The 17,208-nt window shown below is 47.8% G+C and overlaps 1 protein-coding gene across 2 annotated transcripts in view; it reads left to right on the plus strand.

The window, feature by feature from the left end:
* The window catches only part of LTBP4 (latent transforming growth factor beta binding protein 4), a 355,162-nt gene that overhangs the window by 149,968 nt on the left and 187,986 nt on the right, over positions 1 to 17,208 (plus strand). The window lies entirely within an intron of this gene.

Raw genomic sequence — 17,208 nt, forward strand, 5'->3', positions numbered from 1 at the left:
GGGGTGAGATATGCCTTGTGTCAATGCAATCTTGATTAATCGAGAAGCTTTTTTGTGGATATAGTGATATATGGGGCTCGTCCATCAGTGGTTATTTGTGTCCTCATGGATGAGTGTGCCGGTATTACATATCTGAGGGATCGATCATTTCATACGGCAGAAGACAGATAGTCCACATCTTCAGTAAGACAGTATTTACCAGTATGCTTTCCCTTCTTCTGTTCATCTCATTTTTATATGTGGCCAACTGATGAGAGGAGAGACAGATATACCCCCATCTCTTTACACCAGTTGGTGTTGGTGAGTAGACCTTGAGTTTCGAAATCCTCTAAACAGCTTGGAGCCTTGAGTTTTCGAAATCCTCTAAACAGCCTAGAGTCTTTATATTGAATGTAGGAAGAGATTATAACCCTCATATTGTCTATATGCAAGGCTTTTTTTCCTTCGAAAATAGGTGCAGGAACTCAACCATGACCCCCCCAAACCCCTCCTACCCCCCCCCCCCACACACACCCTCCACACTGCATCAAATAGTGGGTGTGGTGAAATTTCACTAACAGTGGGTGTGTCTTAAAAGAGGCAATAAATACCAGGAGTGCATTATGTTCAGAGTGCAGAGTTCAGGGGTGCGCTGTATGCAGAGTGCAGAGTTTAGAGGTGCGCTGTATGCAGAGTGCAGAGTTCAGGGGTGCGCTGTATGCAGAGCGCAGAGTTCAGGGGTGCGCTGTATGCAGAGTGCAGAGTTCAGGGGTACGCTGTATGCAGAGCGCAGAGTTCAGGGGTGCGCTACACACAAAGTGCAGAGTTCAGTCTTCTTCCACAGCTGCTTACCCCTGCATCCCCCATCCACATCTCACTTTCACCGCTCTTCAGTAGGGATGATCGAACGGTTCGGATCCACCATTGGTTCGACCCGAACATTGGGTGTTCGAGGTTCGGCCGAATTTAGAACTTTTTGCACAAAAAGTTCGGAATTCGGCAAACAGAAGCGCCCAAAATGCAATGCTTCAGGAAATGGGCTTTAAAAGCCCGTGATTGGACCAGAACCATTAGCAAAAGCCAATTGAGGGGGCAGGAGAATGCTAGGAATGTGATTGGAGTGACTAGGGGGTCCCTAGACCAATCATTTGTGAATACGCCCCCCAGTATATAAGATCGCCCCCGCCATATTCCTAGCATTGTTATACTGGACATGGAAGAGAATGGAAGCAGTTCTGTGAATTTTACTTTAAAAGTGTCATTTAGCATTTATTAGTGTGAGGAAAGGGATATCTAGTGTAGTTAGAGTGCTCCTTTACACTTAAGTTAGCTTCAAAAATTGAGTTTCTGTAGGGAAAGTGTTAAGTGTAAGGGGACCGTAGTGTAGTGTAGTGTAGGGTTAACTGGCAGTGACTGCTATGGCAGGGTGACAAAACCCTTCCATAGCAGGGTGACCGCTATAGAGAAATTATCATTTCTCTGAGTTGCTTCGGGACAGGAATATGGCTTCTCACCAGCCAAGCATTTTTTATGCTGCAGGGGGCTGCCACTGCCAGTGTTTTTTTGAGGACATGTTTGATGTCAGACATGACATCTGAACATGTGTATAGGGGGTATATATAGACATATATGTCTGAATATATACCCCTAGACATATATAGGTGTGATAGTAGCAGAAATAAATGCTTGCGCTAATGAAATCATTTGCAGGAATATATTTCTGCTACTATCACACCTATATATGTCTAGGGGTATATATTCAGACATATATGTCTATATATACCCCCTATACACATGTTCAGATGTTTTGCTTGCCTCAAAAGAACCCAAAAAAATGCCAAAAAAACGCTAGCGTCAAAAAAAAATGCCAAAAAAACGCTAGCGTCAAAAAAAAAATGCCCAGGTGTGTTTTTGCTGGCATTTTTTGGGGGGTTTTGGAGGCAGGCAAAACATCAGAACTTGTGCACAGTACCACTATACACATGTTCAGATGTTTTTCCTGACTGCAAAGAACCCCAAAAAATGCCTTCTATTAAACCGGGAGAGAAACTAACTACCTGTCCTGAAAGAAAGTGTTCTAATACAAACGATCTTTTTTTTTCTGATTCTGGACATGCTACAGAGCTGAAACTTCACAGGTACACCTTTTAGACCCCCCAGACACCAAATCACACAAAAAAAAGTTCTTAAAAATTGTCATTTTTAATAAAAAAGCCAATTATTGAAAAAATTAAAAAAAAAAAAAAGAGATTTTTTGATTTTTAGTATCTGGGGGGTCTAAAAGGTGTACATGTGAAGTATACAGTGGGTACGGAAAGTATTCAGACCCCCTTAAATTTTTCACTCTTTGTTATATTGCAGCCATTTGCTAAAATAATTTAAGTTCATTCTTCTTCCTCATGAATGTACACATAGCACCCCATACTGACAGAAAAACACAGAATTGTTGACATTGTTGCAGATTTATTAAAAAACAAAAACTGAAATATCACATGGTTCTAAGTATTCAGACCCTTTGCTCAGTATTTAGTAGAAGCCCCCTTTTGATCTAATACAGCCAGGAGTCTTTTTGGGAAAGATGCAACAAGTCTTTCACCCCTGGATTTGGGGATCCTCTGCCATTCCTCCTTGCAGATCCTCTCCAGTTCTGTCAGGTTGGATGGTAAACATTGGTGGACAGCCATTTTTAGGTCTCTCCAGAGATGCTCAATTGGGTTTAAGTCAGGGCTCTGGCTGGGCCATTCAAGAACAGTCACGGAGTTGTTGTGAAGCCACTCCTTCGTTATTTTAGCTGTGTGCTTAGGGTCATTGTCTTGTTGGAAGGTAAACCTTTGGCCCAGTCTGAGGTCCAGAGCACTCTGGAGAAGGTTTTTGTCCAGGATATCCCTGTACTTGACCGCATTAATCTTTCCCTCGATTGCAACCAGTCGTCCTGTCCCTGCAGCTGAAAAACACCCCCACAGCATGATGCTGCCACCACCATGCTTCACTGTTGGGACTGTATTGGACAGGTGATGAGCAGTGCCTGGTTTTCTCCACACATACCGCTTAGAATTAAGGCCAAAAAGTTCTATTTTGGTCTCATCAGACCAGAGAATCTTATTTCTCACCATCTTGGAGTCCTTCAGGTGTTTTTTTAGCAAACTCCATGCGGGCTTTCATGTGTCTTACACTGAGGAGAGGCTTCCGTCGGGCCACTCTGCCATAAAGCCCTGACTGGTGGTGGGCTGCAGTGATGGTTAACTTTCTACAACTTTCTCCCATCTCCTGACTGCATCTCTGGAGCTCAGCCACAGTGATCTTTGGGTTCTTCTTTACCTCTCTCACCAAGGCTCTTCTCCCCCGATAGCTCAGTTTGGCCAGACGGCCAGCTCTAGGAAGGGTTCTGGTCGTCCCAAACATCTTCCATTTGAGGATTATGGAGGCTCTTAGGAACCTTAAGTGCAGCAGAAATCTTTTTGTAACCTTGGCCAGATCTGTGCCTTGCCACAATTCTGTCTCTGAGCTCTTCGGGCAGTTCCTTTGACCTCATGATTCTCATTTGCTCTGACATGCATTGTGATCTGGAAGGTCTTATATAGACAGGTGTGTGGCTTTCCTAATCAAGTCCAATCAGTATAATCAAACACAGCTGGACTCAAATGAAGGTGTAGAACCATCTCAAGGATGATCAGAAGAAATGGAAAGTACCTGAGTTAAATATATGAGTGTCACAGCAAAGGGTCTGAATACTTAGGACCATGTGATATTTCAGTTTTTCTTTTTTAATAAATCTGCAACAATGTCAACAATTCTGTGTTTTTCTGTCAGTATGGGGTGCTATGTGTACATTCATGAGGAAGAAGAATGAACTTAAATGATTTTAGCAAGTGGCTGCAATATAACAAAGAGTGAAAAATTTAAGGGGGTCTGAATACTTTCCATACCCACTGTATACCACTATAGACAAGTTCAGATGTTTTGCCTGCCTCAAAAGAACCCAAAAAAATGCCAAAAAAACGCTAGCGTCCAACAAAAAAAAATGCCCAGGTGTGTTTTTGCGGCCATTTTTTGGGGGTTTTTGGGGACAGGCAAAACATCTGAACTTGTGCACAGTACCACTATACACAAGTTCAGATGTTTTTCCTGACTGCAAAGAACCCAAAAAAATGCCAAAAAAAACGCTAGCGTCCAAAAGAAAATGCCCAGGTGTGTTTTTGCTGCCATTTTTTGGGGGTTTTTGGAGGCAGGCATAACATCAGAACTTGTGCACAGTACCACTATACACAAGTTCAGATGTTTTTCCTGACTGCAAAGAACCCCAAAAAATGCCTGCTATTAAACCGGGAGAGAAACTAACTACCTGTCCTGAAAGAAAGTGTTCTAATACAAACTATCTTTTTTTTTTTTCTGGTTCTGGACATGCTACAGAGCTGAAACTTCACATGTACACCTTTTAGACCCCCCAGATCTGAAATCCAAAGTAAAAATCAAAAAATCTCTCTTTCCTGACAGACTCCATGGCAGCATACGTTCGGGTAGGCTCCGCCTCCTCTCCTACCTCATAGGACCCCACTCCCATAAATCTTTGCTCCCTTTCAGCATCAGTGTTCTTTTTTCGTCCTCCTCATACATATGTCTGATGTTCCTACTATCTGGTCCTGTATATCGGTGGCAGACTGAGTTTTGGAGTCTCCGATAAGCCCTGGCTCTTAGCGGGGTATGGAGGGGCAATGGAAGAGACCCTTAGCTGGAGCTATGTGGTTTGGCCGAGAGAGCCCTGCTGCTGCGGGTGGCCCTTTATTGCCTGAAGGCACAAGCCGGTGTTGCGTCTCCTGGACTCGGTTATGCTATCGGAGGGTGGTAAGCCCTTATATGGGACCATTTCTTTTTCCTCATTTTTATGCTTACGTCAAGAGGCAAGGTGGAACCCGCAGCATGTCTCTACTCCAGGAGACAGATCCAATTATGTCTTGGGCCCAGCAACACCTGGCCAACCTCTCTGCGGTCTTTGTCCCGGGGGTATTGAATACGCAAGCAGACTTCCTGTCCAGATTCCAGTTGGACAACAACGAATGGTCCCTCCATCAGGAGGTGTTCAATTGGGTTCTGTCTCTAGGAGTTTCACCGGAGGTGGATCTTTTTGCGAGTCCACACAACAAAAAACTTCAGAAGTATTACACGAGGTTCAGGGATCCTCGAGCCTTCGGGGTGGATGCCCTCACGGACAGATGGAACTTCCAAGTTGCCTATGCCTTTCCACCGGTGCCAATAGTACTCCAATTCCTTCGGAGACTGAAGATGGAGGAAGTAGAGGTCATAGCGATAGTTCCCTTCTGGCCCAACAGGCCTTGGTTTCCTCTGCTGTCCCTTCTCAGCTTCAGGGACCCCATCCCTCTGCCTCTCAGGCCAGACCTTCTATCGCAGGGGCCTACTCTACATCCGAACCCTGCGCGTCTACACCTCAAGGTCTGGTTCTTGAGAGGGAGAGGCTGGAGGCCCTCGGATGTCCAGAAGAGGTGATTCCCACTCTTATGAGCTCGAGGAGGGCTAGCACCAACAGAGTGTATGAGAAAATCTGGGCAAGGTTTCTGAGTCATCAAGCCCAGGGTTTGGGTCCAGCAGGGGCACCTACCATTCAGCAAGTATTGAGTTTCCTACAGTCTGGTTTAGATCTGTCCCTCTCAGTCTCTTCTCTCCGGGTGCAAGTTTCTGCCATCTCAGCTTTCACCGGAATTCAGTGGGCAAGACATCAACTGATCCAACAGTTTTTTAAGGGCGCAGTCAGGCTCAGGCCTCAGAGGAAACCTAGATTCCCGAAATGGGATCTTCCGTTGGTCCTGGACTTCTTTGCTTCGAAAGAGGTTGCTTCCATGTCCATCAGGGAGCTTACGTTGAAGACGGTATTTCTGGTGGCTATCACCTCTGCCAAGAGGGTCTCAGAGATACACAATTTGGGCTGCAAAGAGCCTTTTCTGACCTTTTTTCAGGACAGGGTGGTCCTAATCCCTATGTTGGGGTCAAACCCTAAAGTTACATCTGTCTTCCACGAAAATTCTGAGATAGTTTTGCCTACCTTCAGAACAAATGAAGAATCCTTAGTCCATCCTTTAGATGTGGGAGACACTCTGAGTCAATACTTAGAGGCCACATCCTCCTTCCGGCAATCGGATTTCCTGTTTGTTCTTCTCCATGGGAATAAGAAAGGTACACGTGCATCTTCAAGAGCGGTGGCTGCTTGGATTGTCCAGGCTATACAATGGGCATATAGAGCAAAAGGCTTGGCTCCTCCAGAGGCGATTACGGCTCATTCTACCAGAAGCATTACTACATCCTGGGCAGTTTCTAAACATGTCGCGCCTGATGTGATCTGCAAAGCAGCCGCTTGGTCATCTGTGAATACCTTCCTTACACATTACTGTGTTGAACCTGCTGCTTTATCTTCAGTTAACTTCGGCATTCAAGTTTTGTCAGTTGACAGTGCCAATTAAAGTTTTCTTTGTTCAGCATCTTCCCACCCGGGAGTGTATAGCGAGTTATTTCCCGAACGTATGCTGCCATGGAGTCTGTCAGGAAAACGGAAAATTGATATCAAATACTTACCGTAATTTTCCTTTCCTGATGGACTCCATGGCAGCAGGAGTCCCCTCCCAATTCCTGAGTAGGCTAGTTACAGAACACTGATGCTGAAAGGGAGCAAAGATTTATGGGAGTGGGGTCCTATGAGGTAGGAGAGGAGGCGGAGCCTACCCGAACGTATGCTGCCATGGAGTCCATCAGGAAAGGAAAATTACGGTAAGTATTTGATATCAATTTTCCGTTTTTTTTATTTTTTTTATTTTTTCAATAATTGGCTTTTTTTTATCAAAAATGACAATTTTTAAGAACTTTTTTTGTGTGATTTGGTGTCTGGGGGGTCTAAAAGGTGTACCTGTGAAATTTCAGCTCTGTAGAATGTCCAGGACCAGAAAAAAAGATCATATAGGTGTTAAAGTTAAAGGAGGGTCCCGACCCACATCCCTGTTCTACTGAAAAATTATCTTTTTTTTTTCATGGTTCTGGACATGCTACAGAGCTGAAACTTCACATGCACACCTTTTAGACCCCCCAGATACTAAATCCAAAGTCAAAATAAAAAAAATCTCTCTTTTTTTTTTCTTTTTTTTTATAATTTTTTCAATAATTGGCTTTTTTATCAAAAATGACAATTTTTAGGAACTTTTTTGTGTGATTAATAGTTAATGGGGCATGACCCAGAACCCTGGGTACTTTTTAGGGGCGTTTATTGGGTTTTAGGGCTTAAAAATGGTGTTTTTTGATTACCGAAGTTCGGGTCCCATTGATTTCAATGGGGTTCTGAAATCCGGGCCGAACTTTCGGGAAGTTCGGGTGTTCTGGTCGAACCGAACTTTTCAAAAGTTCGATCATCCTTACTCTTCAGCTCTGACCTCTTCATGCAACCCCCCCTCCACTGCCCCCACATGAGCCACTCAGGAGATCAGATCTGTGGAAGCCTTTGGGAGACAAGCTGTCACATGTAAACAGAGAAGCTGGATTTCTGTGTTTACAAGCAACAGTGGTGAGCAGGGAGCGGAGGGCCTGAGCCAAAGGTGGTGGATCTGAGTTCAACCAAGTTCCAGCTGAAAAAACGGAATTTTTGTAAAATCTTACCTGTAAAATTCCTTTCTCTGAGTCCTCCGACAGTCGCCGCCTCTTCATATTCGTCACATATGGGGTATTAGACTTTGCTCCGAAGGAGTAGCTAGGCAACAGAATATGTTAATAAAGCTTTTAACATATCCAACATATCCCACCCTCAAGGGGTGGTTCCCTCAGTCAATACCCTCCTACTTCCTGCAACCATATCTCAGTTTTTGTGGAATAGCAGTAGAGTATACAACCAAACCCCAAAAGAGGGGCGGGGGCGGCGACTGTCGGAGGACTCAGAGAAAGGAATTTTACAGGTAAGATTTTACAAAAATTCCGTTTTCTCTTACGTCCTCCGACAGTCGCCGCCTCTTCATATTCGTCACATATGGGGACGTCCCAAAGCAGTGCAAACATGAGGGGTGGGAAACACATCCGCGCCGAAAGGCAACGCAGTTTCCACATCAAGAAAGGAACCTTACCAAAGGAAGGAAACCAGCTGGGCAACAGCAAAAAACAAGTGCTCAACAGGAGCAACAACCCAGGAAAAGGCAAAAACCAGGGGATACAAAACTTATCCCAACAGCCAGGAGTCCCCAACAAGGGACCCTAGGGAACAGCCGCACTAAGAACCTTGCGGCCAAAGGAAGCATCCGCCGATGCCCGAACATCTACTTTGTAGAATTTTGTGAAAGTGTGCACGGTCGACCAAGTCGCCGCCTTACACACCTGGGCTACAGAAGCCCCATGACGACAGGCCCAAGACGTACTCAGAGATCTAGTAGAGTGCGCCTTCACAGGCACAGGGGGAACCTTCCCCTGCAAGGCATAGGCCTGTTCAATGGTCTGTCTGATCCATTTAGCGATGGTAGAGGCCGAAGCCGCCATGCCCTTCCGAGGACCCTCTGGAAGAACAAACAAGAAGTCCGTTTTACGAAAAGACTCAGTCGATCGAAGGTAAACCCTGATCGCCCGAACAACATCCAAAGAGTGCAATCTCACCTCCTGTGGATGTTTAGGCTTCGTGCACAACGAAGGCAAGACAATGTCCTCATTAAGATGGAATTCCGAAACACGTTTCGGAAGAAAGGAAGGATTAGGTCGCAAGACCACCTTATCCAAATGAATAACCAAGTACGGAGACTTGCAGGACAAAGCCGCCAGTTCCGACACTCTGCGAACCGAAGTGATCGCCACCAAAAAGGCGACCTTTTTGGATAACATAGACAACGAGATCTCCCTGATCTGTTCAAAAGGAGCACGTTGTAACACAGAGAGAACGAGATTCAAGTCCCAAGGGGGCAGAGGATCCCGCCTCGGGGGAACCAGATGCCGCACACCCTGAACAAAGGTGCCAACCAAAGGATTGGAAGCCACGGGACGTTGAAACAGAACGGCCAGCGCAGACACCTGACCCTTTATCGTAGCCAGCGCCAAACGCTGATCAACACCCGCTTGAAGGAAAGACAGCACACGGGACACCGAGTACGTGCGGGGTGAAAACCCCCTGGACTCACACCAGGCAAAATAGGCCTTCCAAGTACGGTAGTAAACCTTCCCAGAGGAAGACTTCCTCGCGTTGATCAAAGTATGAACGACCTCCGGAGAGAGACCCCTCTCCTTCAGGACCTCGGTTTCAACAGCCAGGCCGTCAAAGCCAGCGACTGTAAAGCAGGATGGTATATCGGTCCTTGAGACAGTAGATCGTCTCGAAGAGGCAGACGCCACGGGGCGTCGACCGCCAGATTCACGAGGTCTGCGTACCAGGACCGGCGAGGCCAGTCCGGTGCCACAAGAATCACCGTGTTGCGTTCCGATTGAAACCTGCGAAGGAACCTGGACAGCAACTGGATCGGTGGAAACGCATACATCAGTCTGTACTGATGCCACGGGGCCACTAACGCGTCCGACGCGTCTGCCCGAGGGTCGCGCGTCCGTGCCACGAACCTCCTCACCTTGTTGTTGAGACGTGACGCGAACAGGTCCACATCTGGAAGACCCCACTTCGCGCACAACATCTGGAAGACAGCCGGGTGGAGAGACCATTCCCCCTGATCCAGGGTCTGGCGACTCAGATAGTCCGCCTGCCAGTTCTCCACCCCCGGAATGTGAACCGCCGTTATCGCCGGGACATGAGTCTCGGCCCAAGACAGAATGTCGGCCACTTCCCGAGCCGCTCGGGCACTCCTGGTGCCCCCTTGGTGGTTGATGTAGGCCACCGCCGTGGCATTGTCCGTCTGCACCCGAACCGGGCAGCCCTGCAGCCGGTCCGTCCAGCGACGAAGACAGAGACTTATCGCACGCAATTCCAGAATGTTGATCGGAAGGGAGGACTCCCCCTCCGACCAAGTTCCCTGGGCGGACAGAACGCCCAGAACACCACCCCAGCCCGACAGTCTGGCATCCGTGGTGATTACCGTCCACGAGATAGGACGAAACGACTTGCCCCCGGACACCATCGGGGACTGGAGCCACCACAGAAGGTCTTTTCTGGTGCGATGACTCAACGAGATCTGAAGATCCAGAGATTGAGGTCGCCCGTCCCACTTGGACAGGATCTCCGCTTGGAGACCCCGCGTGTGAAACTGGGCGAAGGGAATCGCCTCGAAGGCCGAGACCATCAATCCCAGACATCTCATGCACGTCCGTAGAGACGATTGCGGAACATCCCGGAGGGACCTGACTTCCTCCTGAAGAGTTCTGAGTTTGTCGTCCGGCAGGAAGACCTTCGCCTGCACCGAGTCCAAAATCATTCCCAGGTAGGGAAGACGAACAGACGGACTCAGTGCCGACTTTGGAAAATTTATCGTCCAACCAAACTCCTGCAGAGTTTGCATCGTGACAGACAGGTCCTGCTCCAGACCCTGACTGGTCGCAGACCGAACCAGAATGTCGTTCAGATACCCCAGGACAGAAATGCCCTGGGCCCTCAATAATGCCAGAACCGGTGCAAGCACCTTGGTGAAGACCCGCGGAGCCGAGGCGAGGCCAAAAGGCAACGCCACGAACTGGTAGTGATCCTCCGCAATGGCAAATCGAAGGTACCTCTGGTGACCCTCGAAGATGGGGATGTGAAGATACGCAACCTTCAAATCGATGGAGGCCATGAATTCCCCCGGAACCAGGGCAGCCACCACCGACCGCAGGGATTCCATGCGGAACTTGCGAACCCGCACAGAGCAGTTCAGAGCCTTCAAGTCCAGAATCGGACGAACCTTGCCCTCCTTCCTGGGCACGGTGAACAGGTTTGAATAAAACCCCCGAAATCTGTCCCGATGAGGCACCGGAACCACCACTCCCTGAGCCCTCAGGTCCTGCACCGCCAGGTGCAGGTCCCGCAGGCGCTCCGGAGACAGTTGAAGATTTGAAGGAAAAAATCTGCTCTCCGGCCGAGAGAGAAACTCGATCTTGTAACCAGACCGAACGATTTCCTGAACCCATCTGTCCCGCACACGGGCCAACCAGGGCTGAAGAGAACCGAGCAAGCGTCCCCCCACCCCAAAACTGGGTGAGGGCGCCCCTTCAGGCCGAACTGTTATGGGCAGCAGATCCGGATTGGCCGGACTTCTGTTTCCCAGACCAGGGCTTCTTCTGAGAGCCTTGACCTTTGAACGGCTTGCCCTTGTAGTGCGGCCGAAAGGCACGAAAGGACCCCTGAGGGGGCCGAAAATTAGCATGCTTCTTCCCAGAAGCCCCCTTAGCCTTGGGGAAATGGGGCAAGAGAGTGCTCTTACCCCCGGTGATTCCCTTAATCAACACATCCAGGGACTCCCCAAAAAGGCGAGACCCATCATAAGGCAGATTGGCTAAGGTCTTACGCGAAGATTGGTCCACCGACCAACATTTTAACCAAACCAGGCGGCGAGACAACACCGCCACACTGTGCACCCGTGCAGCCAACGGAATCAGGTCCAGGTCCGCATCACACAGATACATGACACCCTGGTGGATCTGATCCACCATATCCAGGGTCGCCGGCGAGGCCGAGTCGGCCACCAAGACGCGCCTAAGCATCTGCGTCCAACTTGCGATCGTCTGGGCCGCCATGAGAGAAGCAAACAGAGCTTTAAGCATAGAACCCGTAACAGAATACGTATGACGGGCCAGAGACTCCAGTCTCCTATCTGTGGCATCACGGAAAATGGGTGAACCCTCTGCAGGAATCGCAGTGGCCTTGTTCAAAACCGCAATCGCATGATCCACTGGTGGAGGCACGCACCACCTTTCATCAGTGGCAGGTGAAAAAGGATAACGCAGCTTGAATCTACTTGGTACCGCAAAAGGTTTGCGCAGATCGCGCCATTGATCCTTAACAGCGCGCTGAAAATCAGCATTGCAGGGGAAAACCTGTGGCGTCCTGCGTTTCCTCTGCGTCCCATAAGCCGCCAAGGCAGCGGGGGGACACACTTCGTCCTGCAAACGTAGCGTTTGCTTAATAGAAGCAATCAACTCATCCATGATTGCAAGCTCTTCAGGCGAGCCAGGGGGAGAATTATCAACCCCCTCAACTTCAGCCTCCACCTCAGACCCCACTAGATCAAGAGAGGAGCGGGACCCCGATAGGGAAGCCCCAGCTAGAACAGCCCCATCACCTTCACCCTCAGAATCAGAGGAGAGCACAACTCTGGGCCTTTTGGTAGATTGAGCAGCCACCAGCATTTGCACCTGAGCAGCAAGGCCAGCCACAATAGTGGCTAAATCCCCCCCTGGGGGGGAAGCAGCGGTCCCCTGGCTTTCCACCAATACTGTAGGAAATTTGCCCTCCTGAGAATCCATTGCCCCTGTAATGCCAGACAACCAAGGGTTAACTGCCCCTTTCAGCAAGCGCGGCAAGCGCAGCCCACAGCGTCACACTAAGCACAATGAGACCCCCACAGGGATATGTAAACTGAACACAGGCAATGGATAGCAAGAAACAGAAGGATAAAACCTGAGGAGACCCTCGCCGCTGCTGCTGCCTCGATCGGTGTTCCTGGGAAGAGGAAGTGATGCTGCTAGGGCGCTCTATGTAAACCTATGGAGGCTACAAGAAAATGGCCGCCATGCATGTAAAACATGCGGCCGGAGCGAGGGCAGGCAAAATGGCGTCTTTTGGCGCCGAAACCGTCGCTCCACAGTGCAGTAATGCACACATGTCTGTATGTAAAAAAACAGAACCGATCGCCGCAGCGATCGCTGTAAGTGCCCAAACATGCCATAAAACATGCCCCACAGCACACAGCTTTCCACACTGATCATGCTGACACTCATAGTGCCACACAACTCCCCCCCCCCCTTGCAGCCCACAGCATGCAGCCGAGAGATAGGGAGACAAACAGTGTGCATAGAGACAGGTTACACAGTCCCAGACTGACACCCCTCCAGACAGACAGGTCCCCACATAAATACACTTACCTCACCACGGTGTGGGGGACCCGCACAGGCGAACAAGCCGCTACACATGAGGCAGGGAGAGTCGCATACAAGACGCTCCGAACGTGGGTTAAGAAACCGCACAGCGTCCAGTGAGGTAGCCACCTCACCAAGCATCCCTGCACCGAACAGGGATGGGTCGTTCACTATGCCAGGAGCGTTACCTGGCCGAACGCTCGATGGCAGACTGGGAAGCCACTGACCCACGACCTGCGACCAGGGGGATCAGCCCGAGACCCAGTCCGCATGATCCTCTTCGTCAGAAGAACTAACTAACGCTGATAAAACAACAGCTAAGTAAAGGTAGAGAGAAAAACTCAAAACAAAATATTAAAAAGAAGAAAGAGTCTGGGACATAAAGTCCCAGCACAGAGAGAGCCAGCCACTCCTGACAAGCTAGACATTAAAACTGAGATATGGTTGCAGGAAGTAGGAGGGTATTGACTGAGGGGACCACCCCTTGAGGGTGGGATATGTTGGATATGTTAAAAGCTTTATTAACATATTCTGTTGCCTAGCTACTCCTTCGGAGCAAAGTCTAATACCCCATATGTGACGAATATGAAGAGGCGGCGACTGTCGGAGGACGTAAGAGAAAAAGCCCTGTCTATATGTATGAATCAAGAGAAGTTTCACTATTTAAACTTGGTAGATGTTAATATTACCACATAGAGATAGAAAATTGATACATATATAATGGCATTGACCTCATCCTATAGGTACACCTGTTATGGTCATTTACATACCTTTTATAATTTACAATAAAAGTTAAGTTTTAGTTAAGTGGCCTTTTTGTGCTTAGGGAAGCACACCCTCATCTAGTGCTAGTTTATTTTTGCCACAGTTAGGTGTTATCAATATCACAGGCTTTTGTATACAAAATATGTAAAATGGGAATATTGTCTGCACAGACTGGGTCTATGGAAGTATGTTGTTGCATTTATCAGCATTTGAAACAGAAAAAAGTGTCCTATCAATAAGAGAAACATATGGTAGGCATAGGCTGGTTCCAAAGTTCCCCTGCAGAGTAATGTCTATGTTTTGTAGTACAGCAACTCCACTTAGGCTGCATTTACATCTAAATGTTGCATTTTTGTCGTATTTGTCGCAAGACGGTCCATTACCATGAATGGGCTGCCTGTCGCGTGACAAATGCACCAAAGAGGCTCAAGCGCCCTTTTTTGGCACTGAGCCAAGTGTGTTTGGTGACTCACATTTTTTGAGCATTTTTCATTTGTGTTGTCTCTAAACATGTGATAAACTGGGCAACTGCTCCCCGTGTTTGGAGTGTCATTAGGAAATAATAGCAGCAGAAGCGCTATGTGGGTTTTGCATGTTTTTGTGCGTTTCTGCCTACGTTTCCATGTTGCTCAATTCTGAATGCAGCCTTAGGGAGCGCTCAGATACTGTATAAGTAAGCCTCTAGGACAGGGGTGGGGAACCTACGGCCCGAGGGCCGTATGCGGCCCGCAAAGTCATCTGGTCCGGCCCCCCACGCAGCTGAGTCTGTATCTCAGCTGATCTGACAGTACAGGGCCAATGCTTCCTGTATAGTTCTGGCTCCGTTCTGACAGTCTGAGTGAGTCACAGGTGGAGTGATATCAAATGCACTCCGCCTTTGACCAATACAGGAAACATCGCCTCTTCCTCCAGCGCAGCGCCGCTGCACGCTACACTTCTCCTAGCTAACATTTCCTGCCAGCAGAACACACAGCAGTACCAGCCAGAGCCAGCAGTATCCACAGCAGTACCAGCCAGCTGTACCCACCCGCAGTACCAACCAGCAGTACCAACCAGCAGTACCCATCAGCAGTTCTTTTCAAAACTTACCACTGCAAAGAGTCGTCTGCGCTTCAGACTGACCGACGCAAACCTGGAAAACCAGTTGCATGTAGCAACAACATCAATACCAGCTAATATCACACACCTCACCAAACAGAAGCAGTTGCAGCCATCACATTAGGGGTGAGTTAATTAAATGTTTGACCAAATATAACAGGCACATTTTTAAGTTGATAATTTTGTACGGCCCCCTGAAGGATTTTACAAATACCCAAATGGCCCTTGGCAGAAAAAGGTTCCCCACCCCTGCTCTAGGAGAAGGTTTGAATATATAATTTAAAAGGTATAGGAAAAGGAGAGCACCAAATCGATAATTGAGAGTCCATGTATGTAGTTTTATAAAAAAAAATGACAAACAGATTTCAGGGGTTCGGGGGGGGGGGGGGGGTTTTGGCTCTATTAGGGATCTAAGGTGCTGGATAAAAAAAAGATCTCAGACTTCAAAAACCAGCTGCTTGAGCTTTTTTGGCACACAAGCAATCATTTCAGCTTGAGTCCGAGATCATATCTTTTATCTAGCACCTGTTACTTGTGGTGACAGGTTTACTTTGAAGCAGGCTTGTGAACTTAGAAATAAATGATAGAGTATAGTGAAAGTAAGGAAAGTATAAGAAAAGTAAGTGTTGCCTTTGTTTTACTATACTAGGATAGGTGATATTAAAATATACACTATATTGTCAAAAGTATTGGGACCCCTGCCTTTACACGCACATGAACATTAATGGCATCCCAGTCTTAGTCTGTAGGGTTCAATATTGAGTTGGCCCACCCTTTGAAACTATAACAGCTTCAACTCTTCTGGGAAGGCTGTCATGAAGGTTTAGGAGTGTGTCTATGGGAGATTTTTGACCATTCTTCAAGAAGCACATTTGTGAGGTCAGGCACTGATGTTGGACAGGAAGGCCTGGCTCATAGTCTCCACTTGAATTCATCCCAAAGGTGTTCTATCGGGTTAAGGTCAAGAGGCAAGTCAAGTTTCTCCACCCCAAACTCGCTTATCCATGTCTTTATGAACCTTGTTACCTAATGAGTCATGTTGGGAAAGAAAGGGGCTATCCTCAACTGTTCCCACAAATTTGGGAGCATGAAATTGTCCAAAATGTCTTGGTATGCTGATGCCTTAAGAGTTCCCTTCACTGGAAGCCCAACCCCTGAAAAACAAACCCCACACCATAATCCCCCCTCCACCAAATGATTTGAACCGGTGCACAAGCAAGGTCCATAAAGACGTGGATGAGCGAGCTTGGGGTGGAGGAACATGACTGGCCTGCACAGAGTCCTGACCTCAACCCAATAGAATACCTTTGGGATGAGCAGAGATTGTAAGCCCAGCCTTCTCGTCCAATATCAGTGCCTGACCTCACAAATGCACTTCTGGAAGAATGGTCAAACATTCCCGTAGACACACTCCTATACCTTGTGGACAGCCTTCCCTAAAGAGTTAAAGCTGTTATAGCTGCAAAGGGTGGGCCATCTCAAAATTTTTTTATTTTTTTTTTAAGTTTTTGATAGAATAGACTAGGATTAGACCTCCTGTAAGGCTTTTATTGCTGTCTGTGCCCCCATTAGGGAGATTTACCCTCTCTATTTGTTCTGTTATCACCAAGAGTGAAAGAAAATCCCAAATTGTTGGTTGTCACCAGAACAGAAATAGAGGGGAAATCTTCCAATGGGGATACTAGTTCTGGTGACAACAAGGGATTCCCTCAGTTTGGAGGGATTTCTTCTCACTTCCTGTTTTGGCTATGGGACTGGAGTCTAGGGGGAATCTCAACAATGGGATACAGATGGCAGAAAAAAAAAAAAACCTGGAAGGGGTTATAATCCTCTCTTACGTTTTCCAAAATGAAAAAAAAAAAAAACAATTTGCCTGTAGTTCTACTTTTAGTCTGAAGCTCACACAGTACCAGGGACAGTACTTACTATGAATGCAGAATACCTCATGTGTAGGTGGCTGCTGTGTTTGGCTGAAATCGAAAATCCTCTACCCCTTGGATAACCAGTGGTGATCTTCTGGTCCTGGAGGACTTATTATGAGGCAGCTGCACTTGTGCCGACTGTGCCCACCATGTTCCATTCCAAGAAGCCATACTCTTGGTTCCTATCATGAAAAGCATTCCATGATTGGAGGAGGCAGACCGTCCATTCATCCACCTGTTCTCCATTCATAGAGCTTGTTTCATTGTGGGAACTGATCATAAGACCTCTATGGATGGATCATTGCAGCATTTGGAGAGTGCCCGTCACAACTGTAGCCACTTATATTAACCCCTGCAGCACAGATGGATCACCATTGCAGGGGTATCCAGGGGCAGAGGATTTCAGCTAGACACAGCAGCCACCAGCACA

The sequence above is a fragment of the Pelophylax lessonae genome, assembly GCF_965119305.1.
Source record: "Pelophylax lessonae genome assembly, chromosome: 7".
NCBI lineage: Eukaryota > Metazoa > Chordata > Amphibia > Anura > Ranidae > Pelophylax > Pelophylax lessonae.